The 18,512-nt window shown below is 45.6% G+C and overlaps 1 protein-coding gene across 1 annotated transcript in view; it reads left to right on the top strand.

Moving 5' to 3' along the window:
- LOC126259616 (kalirin) overlaps positions 1 to 18,512 on the top strand; it is a 1,784,965-nt gene that overhangs the window by 518,463 nt on the left and 1,247,990 nt on the right. The gene's annotated exons all lie outside the window — the stretch shown is intronic.

Raw genomic sequence — 18,512 nt, 5'->3', positions numbered from 1 at the left:
CAGTAAATACGGTAAGCGATTTGCACCACCTGCCTGTCTATCATTAGTTTCAATTTTTCTTTATTTACCTCTCTGCTTTTTACAGACAAGTAGAATGCCATCTTATCAGAAAAGTAAAACCATATACTATTCACAAGAGGGAGAAAATGCAAGATCGATGCTCGAATTTTGTAGTCAAAGAAGTGACAGCCTGCAATACTTCTTAAATTTTTTATTGCACTGATTAATATTGTCGAATGTGTTCTAATTAATTGCGTTACGATAGCACTCTAGGAAACTGACTCATCCACAAATACTTACACACAAGTGTTTGAGAATAAATTGGAGTAAATTAATTACTCAGGTATAAATTTCATCTGCAGACGAACATAGCACTAATCGTCACACAGAGACTGGAAATTTACTCATATCTGCTTGCAGATTTATATAATATTTGTCTCGTAAACGAATGTCAAAAATCGCAGAAATTATCTCTAGAATACAAGTCTTTATACTACCGTATCTCGATATTTTGCAACATATGAAGATCTTCATATAAAATATGACATTTACAGTTATACATAATCCGGAGAACACTTGATTTCGAGAGGATGCTTCATTGCCATTTATGACACAAAACGTGAACACAGTAAGGCCAGACATCCACTATGCAACACTGCCGGTTCGCGACTGACTGACCGAATCTACGTTTGTTGTGTACAGTTGCCACCGTAGTCGTCGGCCGCAGTGGCTGAGCGGTTCTAGGCGCTACAGTCTAGAACCGCGCGACCGCTACGGTCGCAGGTTCGAATCCTGCCTCGGGCATGGATGTGTGTGATGCCCTTAGGTTAGTTAGGTTTAACTAGTTCTAAGTTCTAGGGGACTGATGACCTCAGCAGTTAAGTCCCATAGTGCTCAGAGCCATTTGAACCACCGTAGTCACTGCGCTGACGACACTTAGGCGCCAGGAACAGAATCAGTGTCGGAACCTTTTTGGACGGGCGTTGTATATCCTAGTTGTTGGAGAGATGAGATTTTGCAGTGGAATAAAGGTAATAAAAATATTCAGTTGTTTCGAAGACTAGCAACCTTATTAGGTCAAACACGTACGCATCCTTAACCTATCACCCACATGCATTTTGAGGTTATTGATGTCAAAACGCGGGCGTTTGTTATTTACATGCGAGAATCAGATTGCCTTGGTGTGGGGCAGCAGCAGAACGAAACAGACGAGGACCGGATAACAGTGCGGGGCCCCCAGCACTTTGGGTACCGTTAAGTAATTTCGAACTGCCTGCTTGTCGTCACCCTCTTTGCTGGGTCTCACGGGCAATATGTGGGTTCTGGCAGTTACACTAACGTTATGAACACTGTAACATTCCTTTAGGGTCGTTAAAAACGTTGTGCTTGTCGCATTCAGCTCTCACAGATGAGTTAAGACTTTAAACGAGCTTTCAGAATCGTCTGTCACCACTGTATGACTGTAACTTTTCCTTGGCAACATTATAAGTTGACTCGCCACTTTTGTAATACAGTGTTGGAAAATCCGTATGATATGCGAAAGCACTGTATATCAGAAATATCCTTCTTCACTCATCCTGAAGGCGACTCTTTTTTTTACGAAAATGAATCTCTGACGGTTCCAACAATAACCACAGTGGATAAAAGTAAAGAACTTTGTATAATTTCGTCCATTGAATTTGGTTAATGTGCCGCTGATGCGAAGGAGAATTGCATAGTTTCCCGTTGGGTGATCATATTCCTATGTGTTGGGTACAGCTTTTGTACAGGGTCTCTTTCATTCGAGTCGACAGGCGCATTTTCTCCGCTGTTTCAGCAGATAGTTCCAGTTCCTTTTTTGCAACTTGTAGCTGTAGTCAGCCCACACAAATACTGCTCGTCACGTCTTTCACGCGCCGCCCAGCGTCGATGGAAAGCGTAGGTTTGTTTCCCGTTAGAAATAAAATGATTATTTGAAGTAGTATTTAACGTGCTCATTCGACAGAACGGTCCTAAATTAATCTAGTGAGATATTTCTTCTATCGATGTTCACTAACAGAGACAGTAAAGCTAGTAAATCAGCAGCGAAGGCATCGCCCTGGCCGTGCTGATGGCTACCGCTGTTCAGAAGCGCTGCTCAGTCACTGTTGGAGCACTGATCACACCTCGTGTTTTCCTTTTTCTGTTAATACTTATCGATAAAACGAATAACGTACTGGACTAATTTGGGACCGCTCTATCGGACGGGCGTGTGAAATTCCACTTTAAGAATGACTTTGTTTGTAACGAGAAACAAACCGACGCTTTCCTTCGACGCTGAGCGTCGTTTGAAAGACTTGATGAGCAGGATTTATTTGGGCCGACTCCAGCCACACGTTGCAAAAACGAAATAGCATATACACTCCTGGAAATGGAAAAAAGAACACATTGACACCGGTGTGTCAGACCCACCATACTTGCTCCGGACACTGCGAGAGGGCTGTACAAGCAATGATCACACGCAAGGCACAGCGGACACACCAGGAACCGCGGTGTTGGCCGTCGAATGGCGCTAGCTGCGCAGCATTTGTGCACCGCCGCCGTCAGTGTCAGCCAGTTTGCCGTGGCATACGGAGCTCCATCGCAGTCTTTAACACTGGTAGCATGCCGCGACAGCGTGGACGTGAACCGTATGTGCAGTTGACAGACTTTGAGCGAGGGCGTATAGTGGGCATGCGGGAGGCCAGGTGGACGTACCGCCGAATTGCTCAACACGTGGGGCGTGAGGTCTCCACAGTACATCGATGTTGTCGCCAGTGGTCGGCGGAAGGTGCACGTGCCCGTCGACCTGTGACCGGACCGCAGCGACGCACGGATGCACGCCAAGACCGTAGGATCCTACGCAGTGCCGTAGGGGACCGCACCGCCACTTCCCAGCAAATTAGGGACACTGTTGCTCCTGGGGTATCGGCGAGGACCATTCGCAACCGTCTCCATGAAGCTGGGCTACGGTCCCGCACACCGTTAGGCCGTCTTCCGCTCACGCCCCAACATCGTGCAGCCCGCCTCCAGTGGTGTCGCGACAGGCGTGAATGGAGGGACGAATGGAGACGTGTCGTCTTCAGCGATGAGAGTCGCTTCTGCCTTGGTGCCAATGATGGTCGTATGCGTGTTTGGCGCCGTGCAGGTGAGCGCCACAATCAGGACTGCATACGACCGAGGCACACAGGGCCAACACCCGGCATCATGGTGTGGGGAGCGATCTCCTACACTGGCCGTACACCACTGGTGATCGTCGAGGGGACACTGAATAGTGCACGGTACATCCAAACCGTCATCGAACCCATCGTTCTACCATTCCTAGACCGGCAAGGGAACTTGCTGTTCCAACAGGACAATGCACGTCCGCATGTATCCCGTGCCACCCAACGCGCTCTAGAAGGTGTAAGTCAACTACCCTGGCCAGCAAGATCTCCGGATCTGTCCCCCATTGGGCATGTTTGGGATGGATGAAGCGTCGTCTCACGCGGTCTGCACGTCCAGCACGAACGCTGGTCCAACTGAGGCGCCAGGTGGAAATGGCATGGCAAGCCGTTCCACAGGACTACATCCAGCATCTCTACGATCGTCTCCATGGGAGAATAGCAGCCTGCATTGCTGCGAAAGTTGGATATACACTGTACTAGTGCCGACATTGTGCATGCTCTGTTGCCTGTGTCTATGTGCCTGTGGTTCTGTCAGTGTGATCATGTGATGTATCTGACCCCAGGAATGTGTCAATAAAGTTTCCCCTTCCTGGGACAATGAATTCACGGTGTTCTTATTTCAATTTCCAGGAGTGTATCTGCTGAAACACCAAAGAAAATGCGCTTGATGACCCACAGGAGAGAAACCCGGTATACAACTGTTCACTGGAAAAACGCTCTTTTTGTGAGAATTCTGGGAAGCAGTCTCATTTGGATCATTCTTTTCTCGTTATTTCGCTAGCGAATAATATTGTTCGACGTGAGCGATCTTACTTCGCAGTGACGTCGGGTTGGGGTGGAATAACCTTCGGTTGGAATATACGCGAGGTAATCCCTCTCACATTCCGAAACACAAGCATCTAAAGATGCTACTTCTAAACCACTTCGCTTGCATTCCGAGCAATCGGCGTGATACTTAAGTGACCTGGGAGGAATCAAGGCGCTACTCTACACGCTACCTCGGAATAGCGAATGCAGCACCAGAATTCCATCACATCGCAGCATTGTCGTAAGGAGCGCCGACTCTGACATTCCAGCAGTACCGTAACAGCACGAGGCATTATCGCTGAGAAATACTTCGTCGGCCCGTGCGACATGAATGTTCTTTGCGTGGCAGGTAATGCGTACTTGCCGTCCCTGTCATCATCTTCCATGTAGCATCTCAACGAGAACTCGATTCGTTTACATTTTTTGTGCCGAGAGCACTCGACACAGATGCCTGTGGAATTACACCAGGCAGTACTTAGCGAAAAATCTTTCTTTTCATACAAATAAGGATACGACTACTTTTGTATCTCGCCTGGATAGGCGGTGCGTGGGTATGCTCCCGTGAACTGCTTCTGTAATATAGGCCGAGAGTGAAGGAAGCGAGTAGGAGCAGCAAAGGTGAAGCACTTCGGTACTGCATGTAACTTTAACACTTTCAATAGCGTCAAAAACACAAGTAAATATCAAATGCATACATAACTTTGGTTAGGATGAGCACGTAAGTGTGAAGCCGTAGTCCATGTCTAATCTTGTGAAGTTAGGATGTCTGTTCTGTATAATCTCAAAACTAGCGAATACTCGTTGCTATCCAAACTTAAATTGAACGTAACTAATACAAGGTCTCAGTAGCAAGCGAGCCCACTCGGTAGTAGAAGCGATATTTCTAGGCCATCTGCTCTTGATGAAATGGGCCGAAATCAAGACGGCACTCCTTGAGCTCCACAGCGTCGGCCAGAGGGCGCTGAGGTTGGCGTAGTTAGTTTTCTCTCGTTGTGGCATCGTAACTATCGACGCTACAACTACTAAATCCAGTAATGAAAGTCACCTAGACAAGGTTTCTGTCGGGAGCGTGTATGGTTGGTATCATAGTATGGAACGCCGTCACATAAGAGTTCTCGTACTCTCTGATTGTTCAAAAACATGGCTCGAAGCACTATGGGACCTAACATCTGAGGTCATCAGTCCCCTAGAACTTAAAACTACTTAAACCTAACTAACCTAAGGACATCACACACATTCATGCCCGAGGCAGGATTCGAACCTGCGACCGTTGCAACAGCGCGGTTCCGGACTGAAGCGCCTAGGACCACTCGGCCACAGCGGCCGGCTCTCTGATTGTGATTCAGGAAATTTTGAACTACAAAATTAAGCAGCCATATGTTTCCGTATCTTATTTTGGTACATGGCACCTCCGTGGTCTAGTGGCTACCGTCGCTGGTCAGTGTCATCAGTATCTCGGGTTCGATTCCCGTTGATGAACTTGGATTATCCTGGATCTGGGACGTCGTCTGCTCCACTTCCTGAGACCTACGAAGTGACAAAAGAAACAGGCAGCTAAGCTGACGAGCTAGCCCTTCTACTGCCATCTTATCGAAACCAACCGTCAGAGTTTTTGTATCTGCCGAGATCGAAACAGCGCCGTGAACCGTTAGTGTTGACACAAATGTTATAATAAGAGCCGACGGTGGCTCGACTGCTAAGCTGAACTCCGCAAGAGGAAACGAAACTCGACGTGTAGATCTACCTACCATGAAGCTGTTCGCGGATGAAGCTGTTGTTCGTGCATGGCACAGTGACAAAGCCAGAAAATAGTAGCGAAATCCTGGAAGACAAGCAGATTATCCGACTTTTGCTGCAGAAACTCGCTACTGATAAGCATGCGCCTTAGAGCAAGCGTAAATGGGCGCAGTAGCCCATCGGTGTTTGATTACATGATTGGTGGTGATCAATCACTGGAAGGTTATGACTGTTAAATTCCTCGGAGTTTAAACTTCCTGGCAGATAAAACTGTGTACCGGACCGAGACTTGAACTCGGGACCTGTGCCTTTCGCGGGCAAGTGCTCCACCATCTGAGCTCAGATGGTAGAGCACTTGCCCGCGAAAGGCACAGGTCCCGAGTTCAACTCTCGGTCCGGCACACCGTTGTAATCTGGCAGGAAGTTTCATATCAGCGCACACTCCACTGCAGAGTGAAAATCTCATTCCTAGGGGTATGCGTTCACAGCGATTTAAAGTGGAAGTACCACACAAAGGTGCAAAACTGAGATCAATTGGAAGAATTCTAAAGGAAACTGATTCACCCACGGTGGAAGTAGCACACAAAATCATTGTTCGACAAATTCTTGAGTACTGCTTGTCGGTATGAGACCCTTATTAGGTAATATTAATGGAGAAGAGTATTGCGTTTAGTCACGGGTTCGTTTGGTAAACACTAAAACGTCAGTAAGACGCTCATTCAATTCCAGTGGCAGACACTACAAAGGGAGCGTTGTGCGTCACAGGGAAGCTTATTTTTCAAATTACAAGAGCGCCGTTTTCGAGAAGAGTGAAGCTATATATTATTTCCTCCACACGGAGTCGTCCTTGCAGCGCGTCATTCGCAAGCGGAACAAGAAAATGAGGAAATGATAATGGTATGCGAAGTATGCTCCACCACATATCGTATAGTGACTTGCGGAGTATAGATACAGATATAAATATTGTTAAAGTCTGTTAATGTAATCACTTGTCTGAGAGCCTAGATTTAAGTCAAAACTAAGTTGCGAAGTTGTCACGACACTGTGTATTTTCCAACGTTAAAACTATGTACCGCACTGGGACTACTAAGCGAATCCTTGCGGTTTGCGGATAGCGGTCTCACCATCAGAGTTCTGGTGTGTTAGTCGGTGATCTTAGATGGGACGAATGTTGCTCTTGGCCGTAAAGAATGCCTGTTCAGCTTCTGTCCGACGTGCAGTTTTGTTAGGAAGATTCACAACAGCGTGGACCCCACTACAGAATGAAATATTCATACTGTATCTTTTTTATCCTTTCGCGTGTGCTTGGTTTGTACCTTAGCCCTCCCGCATATCTTTCTTTTACAAATAGAAATCAACAGGCAGAGTTTAGTTCCAGCGTCGAAATCTGTGTGTTTCACGCATGAAGATAATCCGCTGCAAACGCGCACACGGCGCGCCGGCGAATACGAACGGCCGCGCACCCTTCTTTCTGGTGTGCGCCTTTCACATCTCAGCCGGCGGCTGTCGTGTCAGCATGTCGCCCATTCACGAAGTCAGCGTCGGGCTCGACGTGTGCTATCAGCAGAAGCGATCTCTGTACGTGCCTCCGTGTTTAATACAGCTTTCACCCACCAGCAGAACGTGCGCTAACTTGAAATTCGAATGCAGTGTTGAAACACGCCAGCAATTGGTTGCGGACCATTCTTTCAAAATCGTTAGTAATTAGGCTGGTTTCTTTAATAATCATAATTAGTACTGTTCGGTCGATAGAGGAAATTACTTTCGGAACTGTTTGTGCCCTGAGATTTCGTAGCCAGCAGAGTTAGGAAGCACAGTCGTTATTTACGCCTTGCCCCGCATTCATTTCTCTCTAGAAAATGTACAGCGATAAATAGACCAATGATGAGCGCGGTAACTGAAATACAGTGTATTTAGTTTGCTTCCCATGCTGGTCTTTGAAATTGTAACACCGTAAAGACGGCATGCACCAAAAGTTAATCGGCGACGAGGTGTACTACATTTTTAGTTAGGCAAATGGTAAGCGTTTCAGTGCAAGCACGCAAAGTAGGTAGAAAAACTACCTAAGTTCTTTATATAAAGCGAGCTTACGAAGGGAATCTTTCATTCAGAAATCGCATTTGAATGTTGATTGTTCTTGAGGAGCTCATGTTTGTGCCTCACGGAAGCTGGGGCAAAATCTTCCGACACGTGCCGAGATTCGATAGCCACCTCATCGTGACTTATCGAAAACGCTGTCATTCTGCGGTGTATTGCTGGTACGTTGGTCGGATCCAAAGACTGACGTGCGAATGTGATATCGTTGAATTCAGCAGGGCCATACTCAACGCCATTGCAAGTCTCAACAGCCCTACGCCTCTAGCGCCCGATAGGACAGTTACAGTGTTCGCTCGGACGTGCAGAATAGTACAGCCAAGTGTTTTATACCTCGAGTCAAGAAATGAGCTTGTCTGCAGCAAGAAAAGTACACATTCGGACTTCGCGAAGAAGTCAGGATCGCCACTGACTGTCAGCAGGGCGATCTTGGTGGACCGTCTGCGGGCGCTACAAAGGGAACGAACATTGACAGATTGTATTTCTTATTGTCATACAGACTTAGCACCCAGCGTCGTAGTTTATGACGCCATTGCTTACTTTTGGTTTCGTTATCAGATAATCTGGACAGCATCGCATTTTTGAGGTACTGAGGCCAGCGGCTATGCCGTAACTTCGAAGTCTCCATGGCGTCATCTTTCAAGAAAATAAGGCAAAATGGCATGTTATCCGTGCATTCCTGACCTACCTAATTCAGAGGGTGTTCGTCTCTTACCATGGCCAGCAAGCTCTCCAGGTAATTCATCCATTAAAAACGTCTGGTCATGTGTTGACGAGAGATTGGTACGCCTCCAGTCGCCAGCCACTACGATTCACGAAATCTGGTATCGAAATCAGGCACTGTGGAATAACGTATTCGTAAGTTTCATCAAAAAAAATCAGTTCGACTCGATGTACCGCCGCGTAGGCTCATTGTTGCTGCCAGAGGTGGCAGCTCAATATAATACGAGGTCGTACTGAAAAGTAATGCCTCCGAATTTTTAATGTGAAAACTCTTAAACAAACGTTATTAACATTTTACATTTTTGTTCTTCATGTATACATATTTAGTTCTCAACATAGTCACCCTATCGACGAACACATTTCTTGCTAGGAGAGACCGGTTTGTTGATACCATCATTGTAGAATGTTTGACTTTGTTGACGGAGACAGAATCTCACCTCTGCCTGCAGTCATCACTATCAAAGAGAAGTTATCGATGGTGTTCTTTAAGTTTTGGAAACAGGTGGAAATAGGATGGTGCCAAGTTGGGACTGCATGGAGGACGATCGATGACAGTGAACCCAAGGCGTCGGATTGTTTGTTTATGGTCTTGCATTGTCATCCTGAAGGAGAGGGTACTCCATACGTGGACGAACTCTTCGGGATCGAAAGTCGATTATAGCACGCTGATTCTGACGCACCGACATAGTTACGTTACACACCGATACAATTCGGAGCTCTCTGGCGGTAGAGGGCTGTAAATATGCAGCAAGAAGAATAAAGGTGTAGAATATTTATAACGTTGTTTTATTTAAAAAGATTTAAGAGTTTATACATAAATAATTTGAAGGCATTACTTTTAGCACACTCCTGTAAATCTCATACCCTCTGTAACCACAAATCACTTCAATAAGTATTTTTGTTGCTACAATCTACATCCAGAATAAGTAGAATTTCGCTATTTGCTGCCCTTCTTGGTACTGAAAGACTGATAGCCAGCAGTATATGTGCAAGAGTACTGAGTCCACGCCCCCGATGCTCAAGGGTTTATCTTCTCGTCGACGAGGAACCGTTGTTCAAGAAATTATCTCTATTTTGATACAGTCGTGCAGCGTTTGTGAATGTTTACTACAGTCATTATGTCATTTGCCCATAAAGTTGCTGGTGCATGCTCATGGCGGGAACTTTTAATGCTCTGTTATTGACCTGTATTTTTAGCGTGCTGATGGTGCACGTGTGCCTACGTGCTTCACAACTGTAGGAACCGTTTGTGAGGTAACGGGCGAGTTGTGGTGCCCTGAAAATATTCTGAGTTGGCGTGGCCGCTCGTCAGCAACCGCGTGGTGCCGAACCTTCCGTCAGGTTTTTAAGTCAGGTCATAAATTCAATTAGTTTGTCAGGAAACCAATGCACCAGCATGCGTTTGCGATTTCACGCACAGACGCATGTTCAACTATTTCGGTGAATGCCTTTCTGGTCGGATACGTTGGTTATTTGCTGCAGATATTCAACAAAAATGGGGTGTTTCGGACAGAGTAATATTTGTCCGCGACACAGTGTTAATGTCCACCGACATCTGCAGGTTGCATGCTTGCGAGAAAAAGTGGGAGGAAGAAAGATTAAGACTTTAACGTCCCCTCGACAGCGCGGTCATCAGATAGGAGCACAAACTCAGATAACGAAAGGATAACGAAGGATATCGGACTTTTTATTTCCAAGTAACCATCGCGGCATTTGTGTAGAGCGATGCAGGGAAACCACGGAAAAACTCAATCTGCATGGTCAGACGGGAATCTAAACCGTCGTCCTTCCGAATGCGAGTCCATTGTGCTAACCACTGCGCCACCTCTGTTGGTGCGCATGCTTATAGTGTTATCATGCTGTTCACAGACTCACAATCACTAACAGCTCGGATGTTCGGCTTGTTGTGCAAAATGTAGGACTGTGTAAATGCTTTTTACTAGAACTTTGAAATGACACCGCTGGGGAAGAGTAATGTGGTAGACTGCAGCTGGGAAATATATTTGTAACTGTGATCGTGTACTACGGTCAGTGTGGTCCCTGGGCGCTTTGACAGAGTATGACAGGTCGTGGAACAGAGCACAGCTGCCGGCGGCAACTGTGATTAATTTACTGCTGATCGAAGCTGAACTCCGACATTTAGGGCCCCGGACGTTCGTCCCAGCCGACACGGCGCGAGGGCAAACACAACCCTTCCATTTAACAGTCGTTTGCAGACGATCTTGGTGCATGAAGCGAACTCACTGTTAAGTTTACCAAATAATCCACCTCAGCGAAATTATGCGCTGAATTAGAATCGAATTTTATTTAATTTTCCTGCAATGGTACTGCGAAAAAGTATTGGAAGAAAGATATTAGTTTAGAAAAAATACGGTCACTGTGAGACCACCGGGTCTGGTTCGCGTCAATCGTAGAGCTCGCACAACACATTTCTCACCATTGTCAGATGTACTTTTCGATAAATTTCTTTCGGAGTTTAGAGTGTCGTAAATAACAAAGTCATCAGAGGTAGAGGAAAAAATCTACTGTATCTTCAGTGAAACGTTCTGGCATACACGAGGAGCGATTTAGAGGAAGAGAACTCCAAAGACTTCAACTTGTGAGATTTGAACCCATCTGCTTCCGAATACAAGCCAATATGTTACGGTCTAACCACCTTTCATTTTCGAAAGATGCTATGTACAGGAGCAAGGATTATCTCCGCTTGTCCACTTCACAACCAAGACTAACCATTGCAGCTAAGGCCTTGTAGCACGCCAACATGCTGGCTCTCGATTCGGGTGTGGTTGTTTCGAAGCCCGGTTGCGAAAAATACATTTGATCACCATTTTTGGACAGAGAGGTCAGGAGAGTTTGTAACTTACAGTTCTTGAACATGTATTACACCCGTGGGTTAAATTGCAAACTGTTAAGTATCTCGTAGATTGAGGCCTCTGTTAATGATGACCCGTCCGATGGATGGGGGCCTGAAGCTCTGAGGAGTGCGTAGAGAAGAGTACGTCAGGCCCGACATTGACTTCTTTCGACTTTTTCCTTTTGGTTTCAGTTCCATAATCACATCTAACAAAACAGACACAACACTTCATAAGTAAACCATACGCACTCTGTTGAGTACCTATACAAATCAAATGGAACTGAGAAGTCGTTCTGCTATGCCTTGATTGCCTGAAGAGTTTTTTTCTGGGTACTTAGAAATTATTTCCATGTCATCAGTCAGTTTCAACGCCGTAAGAGATTGCAACAGAGTTATTTTGTGGTATTACACAGCGTGCTAAAACTTCCAAGGGGCTTAAAACACAGGGACTGTTATCAAAGTACGTCAGATGAAAAAAATGGCTCTGAGCACTATGGGACTAAACATCTATGGTCATCAGTCCCCTAGAACTTAGAACTACTTAAACCTAACTAACCTAAGGACGTCACACAACACCCAGTCATCACGAGGCAGAGAAAATCCCTGACCCCGCCGGGTCAGATGAAAAGTAATGATCCTGTAGTCCTGTGAGTTACATTACCGAGAACAGATTTAGGAGTGTTTCTGTTGGAATTGGCGGTAGTGGATTTAGTGTTCAGACTGTCGTTATTTCTCACTTTCCCCCCGCTCTGCCCTGTCCATTCGTAGGAACATGGAGACTCCCCCCATATCCCCGGAAACAAGGGGAAGAGACTTACGACCCACGATTGCCGTTTCCTGTTGGTTCGTCGCTCAACACCGGTGTTGCGAGTTCTTTTATACGCCACGTCTTGGCCACCTGGGGTCGTTCCGGATGCACGGATACAAATGCAGATTCCGTAGGCGGCAATTTGGCGTATTTAGCTCATCAGTTCCCTTGATGAAAAGGCGTATTATCAAAAACCATTTAAAAGGCATCAGGGTTCCATTTGCCTCAGTAAGTAATTAAGAACGAAATGAATTGTATCGTGTCCCCAATGGCAGTCAATCTGTAGGCTAAGCCAAGCAGTAAAGGGATTTAAGAATAAATTCGGATGGGAATTAAAACTGAAGGAGACGACATAAAACTTGTAATATTTGCCGCTGATATTGTAATCTTGCAGAAACGAAAAAGAATTTGGAAGGTCAGTTGAACTAAATTGATAATGTGCTCACAGTAAGTCCTAAGACGAACATAAATAAAAGTAAAACAAGTGACAAGTCGAATTAAGTGAGCGAGTTAGATTAGGAAATGAGAAGATGAGTTTTGGTATTTAGACAGCAAAATAACTAATGAGTACTGAAGTAAAGAGAACATAAAGTGTATACAGTTCGTAGCAAGGAAAGGTTTCCTGAAAAATAGAAATTCTTTGTTACGGAATATAAAGTATAAATATAGGGAAGTTCTTTCTGAAAGTACTTGTCTTGCGGAGGTGAAACGTGGATGTTAAGCAAGGAGGTAAGAAGACTTCGAGATATGGTTTTGTTAAAGAATGCAGGAGGTTAGATAAGTAGATCGAAAGCTGATGAAGGATTGAATGAAATAGGGAAGGAAAGGAAGTTATGGGACTGCTCCAGTGAAAGAAGGAATACGCTGGTAATCGACACCCTGAGGCAGTAGTCAATGTGGTGATGAAGGAGATTTGTAGGGGGGGGGGGCAGAGAGAGAGAGAGAGAGAGAGCGGGGGGGGGGGGGCAGGGGGACAGAGAGTGAGAGAGAGAGAGCGCAGGGCTTAAATACAGCGAAGTGTGTTAAAATATGTATATGTAGTATCTTCAGAAAGTGAGTTACACATGTCGTCCCACACTAAGACCATGTGGCAACAAGAGTGGCGTATTTTCAGAAGAGAGTATGGTTCAAATGGCTCTAAGCACAATGGGACTTAACTTCTGAGGTCATCAGTCCCCTAGAACTGAGAACTACTTGAACCTAACTAACCTAAGGACATCACACACATCCATGCTCGAGGCAGGATTCGAACCTGCGACCGTAGCAACAGCGCGATTCCAGACTGTAGCGCCTAAAACCGCTTGGCCACTCCGGCCGGCTCAGAAGAGAGTACATATTGGATTTCCTGCTGAAACAGTCGTGCTGCGGTACAGATAAAAGGTGCACCACAGTGTGGGAGTGAAATGACGCGGCAACTAGAAACTTACTCCGAAGCTGAAGTACGCGGGAGCGTACGATTCTTGCGGGCAAAGCGTGTAAACTGCATACGGATTAACCGTGAAATTCTGGCGATAACGGAACAAACGGAACTTCGCGTCCACCACCAAGGCCGTACAGGCCTGGGTGATGCTGAGTGGGAGGTCCAGATCTTGCACCATGCGATTTCCATCTTTTCGGAAAACAGAGAGAACTTTCGAGGGAAAAAGATGTTCGAAGGATAAGGACACTCACACCGCGGTTTTTGAATGGCTCGGAGGTCTAGGAGCTGATATCTATAGTCGACGATTTGAACAGTACGAAGTCCGACTGTTTTTTAGAGAGACTTGTCATGTATCTGTGTCACTTTGAAGTGTAGTGCGGCATTCGGTAAAACTCACTTCCCCTGCTGTTAAAATGTGCATCTTACTTCCTGAAGTACCCTCGTAATGTGCAGTAGGTAGGCAGAGGTGAAAAGACCTGCACAAAAACGCGGGGATTTGCATCAAACTAGTCTTCGTACAACAACTGCGACCTGTACACTAGCGTTACGGAAAGGGCAGCAGGATATTGCTGTTTTATTCGCGAAAACCGGTTCTCGAAATTTACGATACAAGTTTTCGCGATGTTTCTTTCTCAGAACGCCAGACCCTTGCGTCTGAACTGCTGGGCCTCTGAATACGGTTGGCGCTCGCCCCAGTGTGCCACATCTTGTGTGTAGAATGTAGCCGCATTAGTAAGGCGCTGTGTGAAGGCGGCGGGGTTGTATGCCGACGTCGGCTGCAGCGTCAGCTGTGAGCACGTGCGCTGTCGCCGGCAATCATCCGGCCGTCGGACGGCGGTCCCGTTACGCCGCGGTGCCGCTCTGCCTGGACGCAGCCTGCCGGATCCCAGGAGGTCGTGCTGCGTGCCGCAGCTATCAGGACTGTCCTATGCGTGGTCCACGCGCTCCTCACCCTGCTGCTGTGGGGATGGTGCTTCCGCTAACGGACTTTAGTCCACAACCTCACCAAACAACTGAAGAGTGGAAATGGGAAATGTTCTACGTGCCTTCCCCCCTCCCCCCCCCCCTTCTCCCCCTACCTTCAAGAAATGCGTGGCCCTAGACTTGATCCAGTTGCCATACCATGCAGAAGCTGTGCTTCGCATTGGAGAACGAACAATTTGAAAGACACCGTTTTATTTTGCTTGTACCAACTTCCGCCACAACCTCAACAACAAGAAACACAGGAATACAATGGTTCAAATGGCTCTGAGCACTATGGGACTCAACTGCTGAGGTCATTAGTCCCCTAGAACTTAGAACTAGTTAAACCTAACTAACCTAAGGACATCACAAACATCCATGCCCGAGGCAGGATTCGAACCTGCGACCGTAGCGGTCTTGCGGTTCCAGACTGCAGCGCCTTTAACCGCACGGCCACTTCGGCCGGCCCAGGAATACAGTTCTCAGTCAGTACGGATTGAACGATACAAAATATCACACTCAAATTACCACGGAAACGAGTATAATTTATTGACTTCAGTGAGCACCCCACACAAAGTATTGAGTGCTACTAACGAGGGATTTCAAATTGATTCCGTATTTCTAGATTTCAACAAGCCTTTTTTACACTGTACCACGCAAACGGTTTATAGTGAAATTGCGTACTTACGGAATATCGTCTCAGTTATGTGACTGGGCTTGTGATTTCCTGTCAGAGTGGTCACAGTTCGTACTAATTGACGGAAAGTAATTGAGTAAAAGAAAAGTGATTTCTGGCGTTTCCCAAGATAGCCTTAGAGGCCTTTGCTGTTTCTCATCTATATAAACTATTTAGGAGTCAATCTGAGGAGCCGTCTTAGGTTTTTTGCAGATGACGCTGTCGTTTATCGACTAGTAATGTTGCCTGAAGAACAAAACAAATTGCAAAACGATTTAGAAAAGATACCTGTATGGTGCCAAAATTGGCAATCGACCCTAAAGAACGAAATGTGAGGTCCTCCACATGAGTGCTAAAAGGAATCCGCTAAACTTCACGATAAAACAGTCAAATCTAAAAGCCGTAAATTCAAATAAATACTCAAGAATTATAATTACGAACACCTTAAATTGGAAGGAACACACAGAAAATGTTGTGGGAAAGGCTAAAAAGAGACTGCGTTTTATTGGCAGGACACTTAGAAAATGTAACAGATCTACTAAGGAAACTGCCTACACTACGCTTGTCCATCCTCTTTTAGGATACTGATGAACGGTCTAGGATCCTTACCAGATAGGATTGACGGAGTACGTCAAAAAAGTTCAAAGAAGAGCAGCACGTTTTGTACTATCGCGAAATATGGGAGAGTGTCACTAAAATGATACAGGATTTGGGCTGGACATCATTAAAACAAAGGCGTTTTTCGTTGCGACGGAATCTTCTCACGAAATCCCAATCACCAACTTTCTCCTCCGAATGCAAAAATATTTTGTTGACACCGACCTACCTAGGGCGGAACGATCACCACGATAAAATAAGGGAGATGAGACCTCGTACTGAAAGATATAGGTGTTCGTCCTTTCCGCGCGCTGTACGAGATTGGAATAATAGAGAATTGTGAAGGAGGTTTGATGAACCCTCTGCAGGGCACTTAAATGTGGTTTGCAGAATATCCATGTAGATGTACATATAGCTTCTTGGCTCCACAACTAAATTTTTGGGACTCTGTCCATTGAGCTTGTGGGCCCTCGCTAAATGCAACTCTCTCCCACCAAAACCGTAAAACAGTTGAACTTCCATACCGACGCTCGGCAAACGCCCTTGCCAGTTCTCTCGGCGTTCCATATCGGAAGAAAGACTTTTTGAATCACTAAATCTCCAACCACAAAAATCCGTAATACTGTCCAGTCAGCATTTCGACGCCAGAGATCACGACTCCAACACCTAAGATTGCTACCAATCGTCTACTCTCCGCTTTCACGAGCTCCAAACTGCTCCTCGAAATTACGAGGAATATTCAATAATTAGAGTTATGTTGATGCAGAAATCAAACAGTTTGTAGGAGTTCTGTACTTTCATGACTTCAGTTTGTCGTCGCTGGTATAAACTGTGAGGAAATGTTAGGGATGAATGTAAATGTCGTGTGACTAGGGCCTGCCGACGGGTAGACCGTTCGCCGGGTGCAAGTCTTTCGATTTGACGCAACTTCGGGACTTGCGCGTCGTTGGGGATGAAATGATGTTTAGGACAACACAACACCCAGTTCCTGAGTGGAGAAAATCTCCGACCCCGCCGGGAATCGAACCCGGGCCCTTAGGATTGACATTCTGTCGCGCTGACCACTCAGCTAACGGAGGCGGACATCTTACGGATAAAATTGTTTTGTTTATAACCTCAATATTGCATATAACGATGGCGTGTCTGCTTGAAGTTTCCACACTAGTTCAACGACGTTCAGTGATCCGTGTTTTGTTTTCTGAAAGTGAAAAACCGGCAAAAAACTTTCATCGAATGATTTTACAGTATGGTGAAAGTTGTATGAGCCATGGAAATATTTATAAATGACTAGAACACTTCAAAAACCGTTGAACTACAATGGCTGGCGAGTAACGTCTTGGCAGGCCAGTTTAAGTGCCAGTTCTTCGCTTGAAACCCGCATTGATGACATTATTCGTGAAGACCGACGTGTTACGGCTGAAAACAGAGTAAAAACAGCTCAGTAAATGTTCGCACAATACATAATATTATTAGTAACGAGCTCAAGTACCGCAGATCTAGTGCAAGGCTGGTCCCGAAAGAATTAGCGCAACAACACAGAGAAACAAGGCTTAAAGGGTGCACAGTTTCGAAAGAACGCTATGAAAGGGAAAGTGATTTTCTTCTAAACAACATTTTAACGTGTGATGAAACTTGGGTTCACCATTTTGAACCAGAATTCATAAGACAAAGCATGGAATGGAAGCCACCAGCTCCACTTTCCGAAAAACTTCCGAATGCAGGCATCAGCGGAAAACGTCATATTGGCCGTCTTTTGCGCTGCCCAAAATGTCGTCTTTTGATATTATTTGGAAGATCAATGTACAACAGACAGCATGATGAACGAAGTAAAGCCAACAATGAGAGAAAACGTCGCCGATCTCAAAGAAAAGGCGTGATATTCCTGCCCTCTCACAGCCCAGTTGACCCAATAAAAATTGAAACAGTGTGTTGGGTGATACTACCTCATCCTCCCTACAGACTAGATTTGGTTCCCTCGGATTACCTTTTGTTTAGTCCACTCAAGGAGGCATTATATGGAAAAAGTTCAATAACAGCGAGGAGGCCTAAGAATTTGTGGAAAATTGTCTAAAAAAAAAAACAGGAGAAAGACTTCTTTGCATCAAGTATTAAAACATTTTTCATCATTGCGACGAGTTCATTAATATTGGCGAAGATGATGTTGAGAAGTAGTAAAAATCTCATTCTGTAAAAATACAGTTTTTTCCCTACATCAGTTTATCTCTGTAATTATTGACTGTCTGTTGTTCTTAACTTTCAGGCTTTTACGGCCATTTACTGTCGGCAGCATGCAGGCACTTTCAGTTGCCCTTGCCCGCTCGCACTATTCACTCCGACGCAAAATACTGCCAGAGCCTTTTGAAACGTTTATTTCCCAGCAGGTGCTTGGAAACACTCTTCATCCTGTAAAAATCCATCGCCCTTGAGCCGGCCTCTTAGGTCTCCTCCACAAGCCGTTTAGGAGGTTAAGAGAAAAACCGGTCCATCACCTGCAGGCTGCAGAAACTTACTTCTTCCGGATACCGACTCTAGCGCAGACAATAGCCACATGAAGAGCGGCACGCAGGCGCGACTAGGAAATGATATATATACAAAGACAGTAACTTGTTCTCGAAAGAACAGTTATTGTTGATGACCGTGCAGCTTTTCCCTGAAATAAATGATGACTA

Source organism: Schistocerca nitens, chromosome 5, assembly GCF_023898315.1.
Source record: "Schistocerca nitens isolate TAMUIC-IGC-003100 chromosome 5, iqSchNite1.1, whole genome shotgun sequence".
Lineage (NCBI taxonomy): Eukaryota > Metazoa > Arthropoda > Insecta > Orthoptera > Acrididae > Schistocerca > Schistocerca nitens.
This window is presented reverse-complemented; position numbering and strand designations above follow the sequence as displayed.